General features: G+C 52.8%; 1 protein-coding gene across 1 annotated transcript in view; it reads right to left on the bottom strand.

Annotated features, from left to right (window-relative positions):
• Positions 1 to 14250, bottom strand: part of NAV1 (neuron navigator 1) — a 287493-nt gene that overhangs the window by 263477 nt on the left and 9766 nt on the right.

Here is a 14250-nt window from a genome sequence, read left to right as displayed (position 1 = left end):
CTGACGTTTAGTTAACAGAAGGCAGATCATGGGATCCCATTTCCTATCCACACCCATCCTGGGGAGCTGCCTTCTCAAATCTAAATTAAATGTACATTGGAAACATCATTTGTTTTTCCTTAGGATCTGAAGCCCAGATGATTTTAATGGTAATTGCTTCTGTGGATGAATGATCTGAAGGCAGAAATGTGGATTTGTTTCTCACCAGATGTTCTTCCATGCAAGATATGAACCAGTCTTAGGCCTGATCTCCTTGTTTTGAGTCTGGGTCACTTCTCCCTAGTGACACCCAAACATCCAAGCCCTCACTTATTCCATCTGCTCAGCGCCTCCAGCGTCTGTCCCGCTGCCCTGAAACAGACAGTAGGCCCAAATGCCATGCACCTTGTCCGGTCATGTACACCCACACAGCATGAGGAACAGGAATCCAAGTGGCAGCACACCCAGCGGTTCTCAATAAGAGGTACGGGACCCCCTGGGGGTACACAGAGGTCTTCCAGGGGGTTCATCAACTTATCTAGATATCTGCCTGGTTTTACAACAAGCTACATAAAACGCACTAGCAAAGTCAATGCAAACTGAAATTTCATACAGACAATAGACTTGCTTAGACTGCTCCATATAACGATACACTGAAATGTAAGTACCACGTTTATATTCTAATTGATTTATTTTACAATTATATGGTAAAAATGGGAAAGTCAGGAATTTTTCATTAGTCGCATGCTGTGATACTTTTGTATTTTTATGTCTGAGTTAGCAAACAAGTTGTTTTTAAGTGAGGTGAAACTCAGGATACGCAAGACAAATCAGACTCCTGGAAGGGGGACAGTAGTCTGGAAAAGCTGAGAGCCACTGGACTAGCCAAAGGGGCAGGACAAGAGGGAAATCGGACCTGTTTCAAAAGGGCATCCCAGGACCACAATGGATCAAGCGATGCATCCTGGCCTATCTCCTAAATGGAGAATTTTCCTTGTTATAAGGAACAATAATCATTTTAAGGCACCATAGGCTGGATTCCAATCTCTTTTACAGCAGGTGGACTCCGTTGACTCACACCGGAGATCAGAACCAGGCCTGATATCTCATGATCCCTCAGAGTCAGAAAATAATGGGATCTCCGCTTTCCAAAGATGCAAGTTTTTGGGATATGAAGCCAGATCCTTGGAGGTCTTTAGGCATCTAGTTTTCATTGATTTCAATGGGAGTTAGGCACCTAAATACTATGAGGATCTCGGCTCAGGACCTACAATCACAATTCTTATTACCTTCTTGCCTTTTACACCAATTCAGACCTGATTTTAGGAGCCACTATCTCCAGAACCATTAGAGTTGGAAGCCAGGGCTGGACAGCAGAGATCTCATAATCCCAGCTTTTAAATGGTCACAGGATTTCTCTCAACAGCAACCCCAGCTCTACCAGCCACTTGCATCTGGCCCCAGCCACCAGCACTCAAACCCATTAACACCAGCTGGAAGTAGCAGGGATTCAACTCAGGTCCACTTGCTCTAAAAACACAGATCCACCCAACCCCTGGATAAGATATACAGGAGACTCCCCATTAGTTGCTAGCAGTACAGGGCCTATGACACATAGATGAACCATTCTGATTCCATCCAGTGGTACTATCTACACAGTACCTCAACCACTTAATTACCATCTGGCACAATGGGACCATATGTGTCCAGAGATCCCAAAGCTCAGACATACCTCACCAGCAGAGAAGTGTTAATCCAAAACCTGTCTACTCTGGGAGAGAGACATAAAACATCCCTCCAGCCACTTGAGAGTTAAATGGTAGCATAACAGATCACACACTCTCCATTTCCAAACAATCCTTGCTTGTTTGAGGGCTCACACAATTAACACAGCTGGGTCCACACGCTGCTTTTCTGGCTCGGGTGTAACACAAAACCTGCTGTCTCTTCCCTTTTGAATGGCCCACGCTCAGCAAGAATGAAGCCCTTGAGCACAGCAGCGAAGCCTCAAGTACCCAAAGGCAGGAAAATAAACAGAGAGAACAACCCCAGTGTTAAACGAACAAGGCTCTCGGCCACGTGCTTGTGGGCTGGCATGCTCAGCCGGCTGCCTCTGGGTGTGACGCCTGGGTTACTAGTGGGCACAATGCTGCTCATTAAGCCTGTGTTGCTAAGTAGATCAATATTATCTTGCATCTTTGGCACAGGACCCAGGCCAGTGGCCTGGCTAGCCCAGGTTCCTGTCTCCAGTGGCAGAGGCGCTAGGAAGCTCATCTAAACAACCAGGCCTGCTCCACCTCCCCTCCGACCTAGAGGCAGAACCAAACCCAATCCTGGATCACGGCAGCCCCACTCCTTAGGGACAATACGGCTAGAGCGTCCCAACTCGGTCCCTGGCTAATGCAAACAGCCCCAATCTGGAGAGATTCTCTGCAGCCGAGAGAGGGCCCACCTGTTCCACTGAGCAGCCCAGGAGGCATGATGAACACCCCAGTACAAGCCCACTTCCTGGGCATTGCTTTTTATTTTGCCGTCTTCTGGCTCCATCCCCTCCAGGCTGAGGCTGCTGTGCGCCAAACACAGGCGGTCAAGCCACGCAGGGGACTCTAACCCAGCTTGCTGCCCTACGCCCAACCTTGGCAGGGATAATGCAGCCAGCGAATTGCTGCTAGAGAGGGGACTGGATTATACAAAAGGCCTAGATGGATTTAGCTTTGTACCCTGCTTGCCCTTCACAGGCTGCGCTGGGATTTCACCCTTCGTATCCAGCACCCTGCACTGCAATGTGACGTGCCTGCCGGTCCCCACGTGGACTCAATCCCATGCTGGGAGAGGACAGCCAGCACCCAGGAGGGAATGGGGGCAGCAGCAGAGGGAGGGTAGAAGAAACACTGCTGCCTCACAGTGCTGCATCCAGAGATCCCACTGCTATCAGGAGACCACACTACCTGGGGCACTGCCCCCTCTAGTGAAGGCTCCCACATAGCTGTGGATGAGCCTGCTGTGATCTGGGCTAGCAGAGGTGGCTCTTTTAGCTCAAGCTGTAGAGGTGTTTGCAGATCCCAAGGTCACAGGTTCAATGGCCGCTGCTGTACACACACACACTGGGGTATGTGCAACGCTGAGCAATGGCTGAGATGGCTTGTGGCCAGCCAGGTCGCTGCCCCCACACCACTTCCCACCATCGAAAACGGAAAACAGGTACATTCAGTGCTTTAGAAACAATCCGGAGAAGTTAGGTGAGCCAGGACGGCATTTGGCTCACGGTAGCTAACCAGAGCCCCCTGCGGAGCGGCCAGTCAGTGTCGTTTCATGGCTGTGGCATGGGGAACCCCGGCTCCTCTGACCACCAGAGAGGAGCCTGAGATGCCAGACTCAGGCCCGAACCCCTCTCCAATGTGAAGACTCAGGCCCAGCGCCTGAGGCGAGGCAGGTATGGTGGCCAGATGTTTGGCACTTGGAACAAGGGGACTGCTGCAATAGCTCTGCCTGGACTTCAAAGCAGCCAGAAGCACGGACAGCTCAGATGGTGTCTGGGAGGGTCAGCAGTAAATTACTGATTAGTGTTGCTGAACTGTACACAGGATTAACCTCCCTGTCCTCCTGCACCACCGCTCCTCGGCTTGCCAGGCTCTGGGAAGCGCTGTTCTGCGGTGCTAGACATCCCCTCCCAGGGACGGATAGGCATGCAACAGCAGCCAGAAGGAGGGAGAAACAATGCTAATTTCACTGGATGTGACAGGAAGGCCAAAGCACAGCTGGTGGGAAAGAGGAAACCCAAGAGAGTGGGGGAGATGGTGGCGCTTATGGGCAGAGCCAGCCAGAGCTACAATCACTTTTCTAGCCAGTTGGGAAGTGACCACAGCCACATGTGCGCACACAGTCCAGGGCCCTGGCCCCTGTTAGCCACTCAGGGAGAAGAGGAAAATTCATCTCTGCCTTGTGACCCCTCTGGGGAAGCCTCTCTGCTGGCTGGTAAGACACCTCCCTCGAGCAGAAACGCAGCACAACCGTGGCAGCATGACCACTCTAGTGAGTGGGCCCACAGCCAGGACAAGGGACCTGCTGCAAGCCCCAGAAAAAGCCCCTTGCCTTTAGCTCAAGAGGGAAGGACCTGTGTTTCTGGGGGCGAAGGGACAGCTCTACCTCCCCACGAGACCGATCTGTCCAGCAATTGTCTGCAGGAACATGGAGGAAGAGTGACTAATCACATGCCCCAGGAACACCTAATGCAATCGCTGAACGGTGGAGAGGCAGAGGAGCCAGGGGACAGCCCACCAAGCAATTCAGCTACACGTGCAAACATGCCATTGGATTTTGTAGCCACCAGTGCTTGTAACTATATCAATGCCCCCGCCTCCCTGCCCATTTGTGGGGCAGATGGGGTCCGGGTCACTGAGCTCACAGCTCTTCACAAAGGAATGTCATTAGCCCCTCTTTGCAGAAGAGGAAATGAAGCTCAGAGAGGAAGGGACTGGCCTAGGATCCCACAGTAATTCAGTGGGAGATCCAAGGATCTCCAGCATCCTACCTCCCCATCTGGTGCAAGCTGGCAAAGCTCCTTTGCCAGCTGAGCTCTGTGATTACCCCGGTAAAGAATTTGGCCCATTAATGCCATTAAGTAATAGCCCCTCACTGACTTCAATGTCAGATTGCTTGTTAAATCTCCACCTCTGCAAAACCAGTGTTTTCATCAGCCCTTTGCCTTCTCCTAGCTCAAAGGGCGCATTAGTTATCAGCACCCACAGATGAAGACAAGCACGATGGAGACAGACTACCTTTGCATCCGTTCCCAATTTAGTTTGCTTGTGAGACTGTTGAATGTAGGTCTCTAAGAATAGCGCTGCGATGTCTGAACACGTTTAATAATTAAAGGAGCGGCAGGGAAAGCACAGTGAGAGTTATTGTGTTTGTTTGGTAGAACTTTTACACCTTTTGTTATTATTACATGGATTTGGTCACCATGGGTCAGTCTCTTTTATCTTAAACATTCCCTGTTAAACATGTGCCAAAGAGCAACCGAAAGAAACTACTTTGTGCAAAACTCATCTACTCCAGAGAGATTTCACCTGCGCCGACCTGTGAGGGCACTGCAGGAGACCATGATTATCAATTGCAAATACTTTGCACAATGTTTAGATGCACAATTAGGCACCTAAGGGTGATGAAAATGTCATTGTATACCAGTGTGCTGCTGGCCGTAGGACCTGAGGCTCATAAGGGTTTTCTTGTGTGATAATCCTGATGACTCAAGCAGGGTGGAGGGTTAAACCCCTGACCCTTCAGCACTAAAGACAGAATCATAGAATAGCAGGGTTGGAAGGGACCTCAGGAGGTCATCTAGTCCAACCCCCTGCTCAAAGCAGGACCAACCCCCAACTTAATTATCCCAGCCAGGGCTTTGTTAAGCCTGACCTTAAAAACCTCTAAGGAAGGAGATTCCACCATCTCCCTAGGTAACCCATTCCAGTGCTTCACCACCCTCCTAGTGAAATAGTGTTTCCTAATATCCAACCTAGACCCATTCAGGCACTCAGCACAGTCATGGTGCTTGTGTTTGCTCCTGTGACTGATGTCCAGGCTTAGGGCATGGAAAACTGGCACCACGCTGTGCTCAGCAGGGGAGAGAAGCTGCTGCTGCCCCTGGGATCCTTCTGCCAATGCCTGCTGCGGTTGTACCCTGCTGGCCAGGGGCCTAGCTCCGTTACCGTCCTTACCATAAACACCGAGGGGAAGCACCTTAATGAAGCTGAGCTGCTGCTAAAGCTTTGCCGGGGGTGGGAGCTTGCTGCAGTGGCTCAGAGACGGCCCCTCAGTTGGAACAATGGATTTGCACAGAGCTACTGCCTCCTATTCACTGCAAGGGGTGCCCCAGACGTGGGGTGTGGGCATCTCCCCTAAAAAGGGTTAGTTAACACCACCTCACCCTCAGGGAAGGGTCAAGCAATTGGAGTTGGTTCTCATGGGGTTATGCTTCTATCCTACATTCCATTGGGGCAGGGCGTTGTCACTCATGCTCCTGGCCAGGTGAGCTCTTACAGAAAGCCCAGTGGTTATTTTCTCTGCCCCGCTGCAGCCTCTCTGCTGCTACAGACATGCTGCTCTGAGGCTAGCCCCCACCCTGCTATTCCTATGCCACTCACAGGACCTCCTGTGAGGGCTCCTAGGGCAGGGCAATGCATAAGGAGAGCATGCTTGCAACCTCACTCCTTAGCAGCAAGCACTGGCTAGTCAGGCGGGGGAAAATCCACGGCCCTGTCTCCTCCCCACTTGACCCCCGGCACTGCTAACAAGGAACAGTTCACTCAAGCTGGGGGTCCTCCTCCCACCTCTGTTGTGCCTGGGCTCTGTCCCTAGACCCCTGAGCGAAGCCAGGTGCCACCCGAGTGGTGAGCACTTCCCTGTTTGGGAAAAGCCTCCTGTTAGCCAAGGCCGGGTGGGAGCAATGGACCCCTGGAGGTGGTGAGCAGAGCACAGAGCCGCCTTTCCCAGACCTTGGCTCGGTTTGGGTGAAGAGTCGGGCTGCTCCTGATTCGATCCCAAGCCACTGGCCCACCTATGGGTGGAGAAAAACCAATCCCACTAGGTCTCTGTGCCCTCCTGGAATGAATCGGGGAGGAAATTAAAACCCCCAACAGGATTTTGGTGCCATCCCAGCACAGCCTCTGCTGCCTGTGTCTCAGGGACAGCACCCAGAAAAGGAACCATGGGCAGCATTAGCAGTCAGTGCCCAAACCCTGCTTCAACATGGCAGCCCCTTGATAAGCTGTCAAGGCCTATTCCTGAGCAGTAAAGCCCCCTCCATCACCCACACAAAGCTGCACCCTGGCTGGATTCATCACAGCACATGTCAGCGAAATGGATGAAATTGGGCTCACTCACATGTACCTCTCCTCCCTGCTCTCATTGCATGAGCCTCTTTGGGTCTCCTAGGACTGGGCCAGGGTCCCATTCACCTCCCCTGGTTGTCAGGCTGAGCCCAGGCTGTCATGGGAGGCTGAGGTTTATTTCCTGGGGCAGGTAAGAAAGATCAGGCCCAGAACCACATACAGGGCATGTTTCTACTACTCCAGCTGGTCCCTGATTTCTAGCAACCGTTCATACTTGCTAGCCACTACAAACAGGCCTCGGGAGTCGAGCCTACCTGCTTGGGACCTGGGCATCCTCTGCCCATCTGGCAGGAGAACTAGACTGTCTGGATGTGCCAAAATGCTACTGATTGTTTCCAAGCTGCCTGAAATTAGCAGCTGAGCTTCCTGGGGGTGGAGGAGATGTCAGAGAGAGAGAGAGAGAGAGAGAATCTCTTTGAAGCTGATGTTGATGCCTCCCTCACTGATAAATGTAACATATCAACACAGAACCATTGCTTTCCAGAGATGCTCCCTGTGTTCAGCAGCCAAGCACAGATATTGCAATGTGCAGTAAACGCACACAGAAGTGAGGTTCCCCCCTAGCCCAGCCACAGGGAAGGATACGGGCTCTGCCAGTAGCAGCTAGATGAACTGGTAGAGACCTTCCCCGGTAGCGGGCTGAGGTTTTCAGAGCGGAAGGAACAGGACTCCATTCCTAGTTCCCCGAGCAGGCGTGTGTTCTAGACCATGACAGACACTGAGTCCTGCAGCACCCAGCTCTGTTACAATGTTCTTGCACTTACATCCTTCTTCCCGCAATTTGAGTTCAGGTGGGCCCAGGAGCTGCAGGAGTCCTGTCCCGCTGTGGCAAGGGGCTGGGATCATGAGCCACAGACTAGGAACAATCCACCTAACATGGAATGGACAGGTGTTAATAGACGGGCTTATCTTTCTCTAGCCCCTTCCATCCTCCCAATACATGCTGGGAACTGTCCTCAGAGTACGGCATGGCGTCACCCAGCACTCCAATGCAGCCATCTCTGGGATGAAGCATCAGCAGTGCACTAATGCACAGCAATGCTACACACGTCAGGACAGAAAAGGAAGAATAATTGCTACCCTGTCCAGTTCTAACTGCAGATGGGATTTGGGCAGGCACAGAGAATCACCTGGTATTTCTAACATATCTTCAGTCCCTTGAGAAGTGTGCTGACTACAGGCAGTGTGTCCAGGCCTCTGAATTTAATACTTTCCCAAGAATCAGTGTGCCATCCAGAACCCACTAATGGTCACAGGTGGGTGTGGGAACTCCCACAAAGCACTGCACCACCCACTCAGGGAGGCTGGGGCAGTGGGAGATAGGAAGGGTGTGTGCAATTGTACCAGGGCGCTCCCCTGCTGGCTGCATCCAGCATCACAAAGAAGGGCACCATGGCTTGGGAGGTGCTGCCAAGACTGGCGAGACAGACTCTGAATACAGCATCCAGTTCTGGAGCCCACATATCAGAACAGGAGCAGAAAAGAACCAGTGATTTAAGGCCGGGGGGGGGGGGGGAAATGGCCTGATTGTGAGAAACTGAAAGAGCTCCATCTACTTAGCTTATCAAAACGCAACTTGATCACAGGGTGCAAGTACCTGCATGGGGAGAAAACACCAGGTACTAAAGGACTTTCTGATTTGAGAGAGACAGAACAAGAATCAGTGGCTAAAAGCTGAAGCCAGAAAAATTCTGCTGAGAAACAAGGGAAGTGGTGGATTTTCCATCACTTGGAATCTTCAGATCCAGGCCAGAACCTTTCTGGCAGAGATGCTTTAAATGCAGGTCACCAGGCTCAGTACAGGGGGAACTGGCTGAAGTTCTCTGGCCTGTGCTATGCAGGAAGTCATGTCAGATGATCTAATGGTGCCTTCTGGCCTTAAGAAATTGCTGAAAGTGCCTCCTACCCAGTCATTGACCCAACCTGATCCTGCTTAGCATGGGAGAGCTAATGGGTTCTAACCAACAGGTAGCCAACCCCTCCCACCCCAGTAAAACAGCCTGAGAAACCCCATTTCCTCCCCTCTCCCCCAGCAGGGCCAGTGCTCTCCACTCACATGCGATGGCCACAGGAGTGAGGTTGCATTTGTAGCTCAGGATTACAGAATGCAAGCCAGACCTAGGGTGCTGGAGCTGCTCAAAGCCTTATCCATGCCAGGCACGGAGCCCAGCCCGCACCGCCACTGCCGGCCACAGGCAAAATACCTCATGAGCAACGCTCCCTGCAGAAGGTGCTGGTGGAACATATAGCACCAGATGGCGCAGCCTGGGCCACTGGAGGCCTGGGGCAGGGTCTCAGCGGCTCACCCCGAATGGGCAGCGTAAGTAGTGACATTATTTCTGACACAGAGTCTCACTGCACAGGGACCGAAGGGGACCCCACTATCTATGATTGACCATCATGTGCAGTCTCTCTCTAATCCAGAGTCACAATGATTTATGGCGATAATGAATCTACAGCGACATATTTAGAATGCATTCCTATGATTGCATCTTGGACTGAAGAGGATTGACGACGGAGGAGTCCAAGCAGCATGTGGGTCATCAGTAGGTGGACTAACTCCTGGCCTCCTCATGCCGCTTGGACTCATGCAAAAAACTCCTCCTGAAGTCAACAGGAATTTTGCAAGAGTAAAACTTGACTAAGAACTTCAGGTATTAGCCCAACAATGAAGTCTATTTTTCTAAGCATCTCTCATTTGAAGGCATTAGTGGCACATGCTGCTCAGCCCAGCGTGATTGGCAAGGATTGTTTTCCCCATGTTACAGAGGAGGAAACTGAGGCACAGAGATGTGCCATTACTTACCTCAGGTCCCTTGACTTAATGTGCAAGCCGGGAAGAGAACCCATATAGCTCTAGGAAGCACTATTAGCTGAAGAGAGCTGGGTGCCCTGGGAAGGATTCCAGGGGAGGGGGTGGAGGAGGATTTGCTGATGCCGAGGTTTTATCTTGCTCATTAACTAAATGGCCAGTGTGTGTGTTTATTCCGATAGATAAATGGACCTGTCCACAGCTCTAGGCACAGACCAATACTGACAGGGACTGTTAATAAACCCAATGGTCCAAACCAAACAAGACTCTCAAACCCTCCAAACTGTGGCCATGTCTACATCTAAAATTTTGCAGCGCTGGTAGTTACAGCTGTATTAGTACAGCTGTATAGGGCCAGCGCTGCAGAGTGGCCACACTTACAGCAACCAGCGCTGCAAGTGGTGTTAGATGTGGCCACACTGCAGCGCTGTTGGGCGGCTTCAAGGGGGGGTTCGGGGAACGGGAGAGCAAACCGGGAAAGGAGACCAGCTTCGCCGCGGTTTGCTCTCGCGTTCCCCGAACCCCTCTGCAAACCGCAGGGAAGGAGACCTGCTTGCTCGGGGCTCCAGGAACTAGAGAGCAAACCGGGAAAGGAGACCCGCTTCGCCGCGGTTTGCTCTCGCGTTCCCGGAGCCCCTGCAAACCGCAGGGAAGGAGACCTGCTTGCTCGGGGTTCCGGGAACGAGAGAGCAAACCGGGAAAGGAGACCCGCTTCGCCGCGGTTTGCTCTCGCGTTCCCGAACCCCCTGCAAACCGCAGGGAAGGAGACCTGCTTGCTCGGGGAACGGGAGAGCAAACCGCGGCGAAGCTGGTCTCCTTTCCCGGTTTGCTCTCGCGTTCCCGGAGCCACCCAGCAAACCGCAGGGAAGGAGACCTGCTTGCTCGGGGCTCCGGGAACTAGAGAGCAAACCGGGAAAGGAGACCCGCTTCGCCGCGGTTTGCTCTCGCGTTCCCGGAGCCACCCTGCAAACCGCAGGGAAGGAGACCTGCTTGCTCGGGGAACGGGAGAGCAAACCGCGGCGAAGCTGGTCTCCTTTCCCGGTTTGCTCTCGCGTTCCCGAACCCCCCTGCAAACCGCAGGGAAGGAGACCTGCTTGCTCGGGGTTCCGGGAACGCGAGAGCAAGCTGGGGAAGGAGACCAGCTTGATTACCAGAGGCTTCCTCCTTCCACGGAGGTCAAGAAAAGCGCTGGTAAGTGTTTACATTGGATTACCAGCGCTGGATCACTAGCGCTGGATCCTCTACACCCGAGACAAAACGGGAGTACGGCCAGCGCTGCAAACAGGGAGTTGCAGCGCTGGTGATGCCCTGCAGATGTGTACACCTTCAAAGTTGCAGCGCTGTAACTCCCTCACCAGCGCTGCAACTTTCTGATGTAGACAAGCCCTGTGTTTCTCCCTTCCCGCCACACTGCCTTCTTCAACCCCCACAGAGAAACCTTAGGTGGACACAGGCCTTGAAACAGATCCTGAACATCCCCAGACCCAAACTCCACAAATCCAGGGGCTGAGCTGGGCACTTCCTCGCAGCCTGCCACCAAAACCTGCCCTTTTAACCCGTTTGGGTACAAGGGCCTTGGCTCCTAGCCGAAGTCCCAGGATCACCTGCAGAGTGAGGTGGGCTAGCTAGGACAGGGTTGAGGTGGAGCCCTGCAGGGTATGAATTCCTCCAGCCTGCACCCACCCAATACATTCCAGGCCATGCCAATGATGGAATGAGCCACTCGTAGGCAGCTCTCTCTCCAGGGACCAGCTCCACAGCTGCTGTGAGGTAGCAGGGCTCCATCGAAGCCAATGATGCTGTGCTGATTTATGCCAGCTGAGGCCCCTAATGTGGTAGGGCTCCAGTGGACAATTCTGCTGCAACCCCAACCACAGCTCTAGAGAGTGCAGGGGGGAATTTGAAGGGCCCTGAGTTTGGGTGGCTTGGAAAGGCTTAATCAAAGCTTCCCCCAACCTCTCGAGCCTTCCACCTGGCTGGAAACAGCCTAAGAACAGCCCTTCCTGGGGCACCTCAGTGTTCTGGGTCAGGGCAAGCAAGTAGCTCGACCCAGTGCCAGCATTACAGACCGCTTGGCATCAGCTCAGCCTTAGAAATGGGCACCCCCTTAGGGGCAGGGCACGTTCATGGGCCAGCCCTCCCCACCACTGAACTCTGTCTCCATCACTAAAGAGTAGCACATGACAGGGTGCATGCAGCAGACGTGTGCAATGACATGCATGTTGCTCTACTGCCACCTAGAGACATGTAGAGTAACAGTCAGTTGAAGCATGGTCTAGTCGTGGTCCAAAGATTGAGATCAGGATTGGGTCCTATTCCCAGCCCTTTCAGTGATGCTGCACTGTGCCTCAGTTTCCCTGTTTAAGGGGGATCAGGGCAATGATCCACATCATGAGGCATGTGAGGTTTAGTTCATTAACATGTGCAATAGGCTTCAAAAGCCTTGGCTAGAAGGTGACACTGATGGGCCATGAGCCACAGACAGGAATTCCAGCTGTCATAAGTAGTGTATAGGAAACCAATCATGGGTCTTGGACTTCAAGCTACTGCCCTCCCTGTGCCCTAGGCCTGGGCTGGAGCAGTCACTCCTAGGCAGGGAACAGGGGAAACTCAGTCTCCATGGGGCACCTCGGCTGAGCTGCCAGCAACAGGCTCATTCACCCCACTTATTCTTGGTCTGAGACCCACCAACTCATCTCACACAGTCCCTGACCAGCCATCAGCTGGTCACAGGATCCAGTCACTAGCCTCAGGGCTGCATTTCAGCTGAACTGCCTGTTCCCACTATCTTTACTGGGTCTAAGGGCACCCACCTGGGCTACATCTAGCCTACTATGCCACCAATTCTCACTGTGCTAGTGCAAGTCTCAGGATAGCAGGTGCTTTTCTTGAAGTCCCAGCTCCTGGAGTCAGGTGATTCCAGGACAATCTCTGCTTTATTTTTATTAAAAGGTTTCCATCCCTCTTGGCTGCAGAAGCAGCTTATAAATGTGACTCCTAGTGGCTTAAAAAGAAAAAAAAACAGCACCCAATATTTCCTGTGTGTAAAATCCCCTGATTTTTAAGCCTCTCTCATGATTTTCAGGGCCCAACTCATGATTTTTGAGGGCCTGCAGTGGGCACCAATATACTACAGGCTTTGCTAGATGGCCAAGGGTAGAGTTCCCAGGGCACCCCATAAAGGGCACAAACAAGCTCTGAAATCACCCAGACTTCCATCTCCTGGCAGGTGATAGCACAGGTCTGACTAGGGGAGACACCCCTCCAGGTGAGCCTCTGAGAGGCCACTCCTTCCAGGGGTGCTGAAAATCAAAGGGGAAACTGGACCTAAGTGAACATAAGACTATGGCAGAGCCTCTAGCAGGGCAGAGCCCAGTCCAGCACCCAAAGGCCATCCTCAGCTAACAGCCCCAAAGTAACAATTCAGTATCAGAATCTCCTTTTCCCCAATACAGGGTCATCACCCCAGCAGCTCTGCTGTCAGCCAGCCACTGAGATGTGCTTTCCCCAAAGCACAGCCACCTGACCTGTGTGTGTGTGTGTGTGTGTGTGTGCGCGCAAATGCTAACTGGATGCTCCAGAGAGGTTTGGTCCAGGACATGGTCTGCAGGTGACCCTGTGCTCTATCCTAGGCTTGCCTCGGCTGGTGGTTAGACCCATGTTAGCTAACCCTGTTCAAACCTCCAGCGTAGAAAGGGATGCTTAGACGGTAGCATGTCCTCGCTGGTGGAGATAAGCCTGGGGCCCAGCTGTTCCATAGGAAGCCTCCAGAACAGGGCTGGGCCATTTGTGAATTTCACTCTGGGGTTTCTCATTGCACTGAAAATAAGCTGTTCTCTTAATTAGTTGATCAAGCCTGCAAATCAAGGGACCCCAAACTCTCCCGCCCTCCCAGGAGGGTACTTTCCACTCCTGATTGCTTTTCCACCTGCCCAGGGCAGGAAGGGGAAGAGCTGCTGGAAGGGTGGGACAGGCAGCACTTTCCCAGCTGCCACCTGATAACAGATCCTAATCAGGCTTCTCCTGGACTCCCCCGTGGAGGGGTGTTATCTCACATAGCACAAAGGGCCGGATGCTGTCGCTGGGCCTCACGGTCTCTCATCTCAGGCAGTGAGAGTGGGCCTAAGGCCCAGATCCTCAAAGGTATTTAGGTGCCTAACTGCCAGTGGGCCCACCTAAGTATCCATGTAGTGTGTACAGCAGCCTCCATTCCCAATGGGTTAGCGTCACCCCAGGTAGATGCTGGTTCCTGCTGGACAGTGTACTGCAGGGAGTAGGGACCCCGCCGGCAGGAAGCCCTGCTGTGATGTAAAGCTAGGAGCACTTCCCCTCTTCCAGGGAGCTACGAAGGCCAGCAAGCCTGAGAGCCATTCCAGGCAGCAGCCTGATTCCGCAGGGGCGGGCGAAGAACAGGGTTTCAGTAAAAGCACCGCCTCACCCGAGAGAACTGCTCCTGCTTGATCCAACAGCCAGCCAAGCGCTGAGCAAGGGATGAGTCGCAGTAGCAGCGATCATGACAGTGATTCACCCATCTCCACCCAACAGCACTTCCCCATGCAGGCCAGCATC

The sequence above is a fragment of the Gopherus evgoodei genome, chromosome 4 (assembly GCF_007399415.2).
Source record: "Gopherus evgoodei ecotype Sinaloan lineage chromosome 4, rGopEvg1_v1.p, whole genome shotgun sequence".
Taxonomy (NCBI): domain Eukaryota; kingdom Metazoa; phylum Chordata; order Testudines; family Testudinidae; genus Gopherus; species Gopherus evgoodei.
The sequence above is the reverse complement of the archived record's forward strand: the minus strand, read 5'-3'. Positions and strand labels throughout refer to the sequence as shown.